The sequence below is a fragment of the Pantherophis guttatus genome, chromosome 2, assembly GCF_059756535.1.
Source record: "Pantherophis guttatus breed Tessera chromosome 2, ASM5975653v1, whole genome shotgun sequence".
In the NCBI taxonomy this organism is placed as follows: Eukaryota; Metazoa; Chordata; class Lepidosauria; order Squamata; family Colubridae; genus Pantherophis; species Pantherophis guttatus.
In genome coordinates this window covers 135,985,390-135,990,932 of record NC_142064.1, presented here as the reverse complement: position 1 = coordinate 135,990,932, position 5,543 = coordinate 135,985,390, and positions in this window count along the sequence as shown.

Genomic DNA, 5,543 nt, shown 5'->3' with positions numbered 1-5,543 from the left:
GCTATCAGCTCCACTCCCTTACACCTTGCCCTTTTCTTAGCAGCTATTGTCCACCTACCTGGATAGCTTGGCCCCAAGCAGAATAAAGTTAAGGTCTCACAGTCTTTTATTCCCGCCCTGTGAGTAAAGACTATCAGAAAATACACAGGGATCAGGGAGAAGTTGTAATAAGGCACCGTTTTATGTTAATAAAATAAATGTCGGGGAAGATAAACCAAGAATAATGAGCTCAAAAGGGAAGAAAAACCTGTTGAATGGTGCAAGTCCAGCATCTTTGATCAGGGTCTTCACTCAGATATGCTGTTTTGGGGGGCGGGGGGTGTTGTATAAAAGATACATTAAAAAAGATCCAATAATCAAAAATCTACCCCAGGTTGATATCCTCCCAAATAGGCTGAATAACAGTTTCCAGCCACGACCAGGATACACAGAACACAGAAATCTGGGCTGTGTAGCATTGGATTATTGGTAATGTAATATCTGCATCAAAGGAATATATAGCTTAGTACTTCAATTGTTATCATTTCCATGATTAATAATTTATATTTTGCTTCCTCCTTTTGTGTTTTTATGCTCCAATCAGTGGGATTTTGTTCCCCTTACTGAAGGGAGGTAATCATGGGTCATTTCATTGAGGCTTGCTACCACCTAGACCCAAAAAGTTTTTAGATACTCCGATACAGCAACAGAGCAAGATTTAATGCAATATATGTTTGCTGAGTAAACAGCACAGCAAACATATGTGTGGTTTATATTGACCAAAGCAGCAGGTTAGCTATTTTGGTGCAACTGCAACCAAACCTTCTTCCTGGACATTTAATCTAGAAGAGATTTTCTTCATAATCCTAGATCCCTGTATTGTCTCTACAGATTCAAAGTAGACTGTTAGAGAAGAAAGGAATTGTAGACTATATTCTGATAACCATAAATATGAATGGATTGGCTGGATATATTTTAACCATGGTTTGTTCAACTAAGCCACAATGGCTAGATTCATACTCTTATCCATAAGCAATGGTTGGGTTCACGCACATTAAGCCACAGCCAAACAAGGACATTGTGGCTTAATATAATGCGGAAACCTAGTCACTAGGTTCAGTTTTCTTTTCATCTACTGGATTGCGAGTATGGGAATTAAACCTTATGAGGAAAACTCAGGATGTATTTCTTCAGGAACTGGCTGGAAGCACCTTACAAATCTCATGGGGGTAACCAAAAAGACATTTTGTAAGATCTCCTTGTTTTACTGTCCTTCAAATTAAATTGAAAGAATTGCTGAGGTTTTAGAACTAGCCCCTGGCCCTTTTCACAGCAGCTTCATTGTGTACATTCTGGTTATAAAGGATTAATGTTTATTTCTGTGAGGGGAACTTCCTGTGTGGGGTTTTTGGTTTTTTTTTTTTTTTTTTGGTTTTTTTGGCCATTCAAGGAGTTTTAAAGGCCATTTTTTTTCCTGACATCTCAACAAAGACCCCAACCTTTGGTGGCTCATGTTTGCATTTCAAATTCTGTTTAAATGGAATTTGGAAGCAATTCATTTCTTTAGTATGAGTTAAGAGTTATTCAGAGAGGGAGGGAAAAGAAAAAACAGATAAGAATTTGCCTTGGGAAGTTTCAGGCTAAACTTGTTATCAGAAGCAAAGGTGCAAGTTGATGTTTTGGTTACTGTGGTAACTTCAACAACCATTAGGCAAATAATGTCCCAGATCACGGAGTTGACCCTTGGCAGTTCTGTCTCCTGCAACACAGAGAAAAGGCCTTCCTCTTTTTGACAGGAAGCTGAAATGAAGACTGAAAATTCAGTCTTAGGTGGTAGGCTGAGAACCCTGTGAACCTGAGAAATAGCGGACAAGCGGAGGCGGGGGGGGGTTAAGTAGTAAAAAAATTAAAAAAAATTACAATTAAATTATATATTTTCTTACAAACATTTTAACGCATATTAAAATAATCACTTCAAAACTTTACTTAAAATTCAAAACATCAAATATATTATAATAATATGTAAAATATTAAATTACATTTTACTTTGCTGTCATGTGTATTTTTTATTTGACTGCGCAGCTTTGATCAATTCTTTCTGTTTAAGGAATAATTCTTTAATTTCAGTACAACGTTGAGAAATATTAAAAAATATACAAAGTTCACTTCGAACTGATGGTACAAGCAGTCGGTTATGTTCGTCAGTCCACAAATTTCCTATGACGCTGAAAATTCGTTCAACGTTTGCATTTGATACCGGAATTGATGCACAATACTGGAACAGTTTCAGTAAACTCGGAGCTGGCTCTTTCTTGAAAAAGTACGTCCACTTATCAAGGGATGAATTGCCCTGCAGATGAACATAAACTTCTTCTAAGGCAGAAATTTCATCGAAGAGAGTGTTGGGTGGAAGTTCTTCTCGCCATGGTGATAATAACCAGATGTTCGTCATTTCTTCTAAAGTTGGAGGATTATTGCGATCAATTAGATTGAAACAACTTAGCATCTCATATACTGAATCAGTGAAATTATACCACTTTTCTAGGTACGCAATGGCTCTTTGATACATGTTGATGGCTTCTTTCTTGAACTTTTGCATGGCATTCTCAGGCAAATGTTTTTTACGTAAGGCAAATAAAACTTTCATTCCAAAAAACTGCTCATTGTATTTTTTTTTGCAAAGAATCACGCAGCTTACACATGATAATGTGAAGATCACATGCAAGAATTTTCTTGCTTTCCAGCTTCAGTAGGGTGTCTTGCATTATTGACATGAAGAAGTGCATGAAATATAAATACAATTCTGAAATTGTTGGTTCATCGTCCTTTGCGAGTTCATTTTCCTGATCCGAAATAAGGTTCTAGATAACCTTATGGCACTCATGAGATCCAAGAGAAATAAAATACGATTTTAGAGGTAGCCAGTTTAAAAGAAGTCTTTCGACCGCTTTAAACAAACTTAACCAACGTGTTGGAACATGGCGCAAAACTTCATGGAATTCTGACTCGCAAAACTTACGTACCATTTCATCATAAAGCTTTTGAATGAAAAAAATGTTCATTATTTTGTGAAAAAAAAATAGTGAACATAATGTGAAAAAAGCTGACCGTCCGCTCAAAAATTGGACACCTGGCAACTTATTAACAGTAGACAGAAGAAAACAGGACATTTCTCTGCACCAATAATAGCCATAGCTAAGACAAACATTGAAGTTGGCAGACATGCGGAAAGTTGCTGCAGATCTTTGTAAATATAGCAACTAACTAAAAGACCCAACATGTGTTATGTTTTCCTGCAAAGGGAGCTTCACTGGTGGCAAAATCTTTTTACGGAGCTGGTTAAACTCTTTGGTAAGTGTGAACTTCTGTGACAAGGATCTTTGTGTACCTGCTTTGCTCTACGGTCTTGTCATACCACCACCACGATTATGAGAGAGGATGAAGAAAATAAAGGAGGATGGGCGGACAATCACACAATTATGGCAGGAAAAGAATATTAAATACAGGTAGTCCTCGGATAGCTATGGCAATTGGGACCAGAATTTCCGTTGATAAGTGACATTTAATGTATAATGTCACATGACCACACTGCTTAGTGTTGGCAGTTCTGGTTTTCATTGTTAAGTGAATCCCGGGTGGTCATTAAGCAAGGACATCATGTGGTCACCATTTATGAACTCCTGCCCTCTTCCCCACTGACTTTCCTTGTAGTTAGTTAGCAAAAAAAGGTTGCAAATGTTAACCATATGTCTGTGGGATGCTGCAATGTCATAATTGTGAGCTGTGCACAAAGCACCTAGATCAGTGATGGCGAACCTTTTTGGCACCAAGTGCCCAAACCGGAACATGTGTGAGCATGTGCCGGAGCCCCAGAAACTCAAAGACCACCTGGACTTCTGGTTTCTAGCCTGTGCATACGCATAGGCCAGCCTGGTCTTTGAGTTTCCGGGGCTCCAGCACATGCAAAGATCATCTGGGCAGCGCGCATGTGCACACTGGAAACCAAAAGAACAGCTGGCGATGGCACTCTTGCCCAGAGGGAGGGCTCTGCATGCCACCTCTGGCATGCGTGCCATAGGTTCGCCATCACGGACCTAGATCATGATTGCATAACTGTGGAGACACCAAGATGGCTGGAACTTTGAGGACCTCTTGTAAGTATCCCTTGTTCAGTGCTATTGCAAGTTCAAATGGTCACAGAATGAGTGCTTGTTAACAGAGGCCACCTGTATTTCTGTGAAGAAGGAGAAAGAGATAATGGTGACGGTGATTAATTAATGGATTTAATTGGGCCATAAAAGGAAAGCATTCAGCTGATGTCTCTGAGGAAAGTCTGAAAATTGTAGCCTAAGATTCTATGATGAATTAGGATTCAACGATTTCCTCATTCCTCTCGTCTACACTTTCTCATAAGACACACCTTGGAAATGTATTACAGGTTTCTCAGGAAGAAGTCCCGTAATAGTGGACAGTCTTCAGGCAAATTCCTTTCCGCGGTACACCATGAAGACTTTTTGCAGAGGTGACCGTCACAAGCTTCAGAACTACAAGTGTCCCTAAGGGCTTTAGAGTATCCCTCAAAAACCTTAAAAAAAATTTTTTTTTCTAACATGACAGAAGGAAAAATATATGTAAGTCTTTTTTTCCCCAATAACTTTATTGAAGATTATATTATATGGATAAAAACGAATACAACTGGATATTACAGGAATATATTTTATTTTATTTTATTTTATTTTATTAAAAATGAAAATACAGAAAAGAGATGTGATAAACTGCTAACGCTGATTATGCTTGCTGGGGATAAAGGGCACTTTTTCTTCTTTTATCTCTTCTAAGATAAAAGAAGAAAACTTGCCCTTCATCCACAGCAAGTATAATCAGCATTAGCAGTTTATCACTTCAGCCCGACATCCCCTCATTCCATACTAGCTCACTCTCTCTAAAGTCTCATCCCATCCCTAAAGCCTCATCTCTTCATATTAGAATTAGAATTATAATTTTTTATTGGCCAAGTGTGATTGGACACACAAGGAATTTGTCTTGGTGCATATGCTCTCAGTCTACATAAAAGAAAAGATATGTTCATCAGGAATCATAAGGGACAACGCTTAATGATAGTCATAGGGTACAAATAAGCAATCCGGAAACAATATCAATATAAATCGTAAGGCTACAAGCAACAAAATTACAGTCATACAATCGTAAGTGGAAGGAGATGGGTGGTGGGAACGATGAGAAGATTAATAGTAGTGCAGACTTAGTAAATAGTTTGACACTGTTGAGGGAATTTTTTGTTTAGCAGAGTGATGGCATTTAGGAAAAAACTGTTCTGGTGTCTAGTTGTTCTGGTGTGCAGTGTTCTATAGCATCGTTTTGAGGGTAGGAGTTGAAACAGTTTATGTCCAGGATGTGAGAGGTCTGTAAATATTTTCACAGCCCTCTTTCTGACTCGTGCAGTATACGGGTACTCAATGGAAGGCAGGTTGGTAGCAATTGTTTTTTCTGCAGTTCTAATTATCCTCTGAAGTTTGTGTCTGTCTTGTTGGGTTGCAGAACCAAAC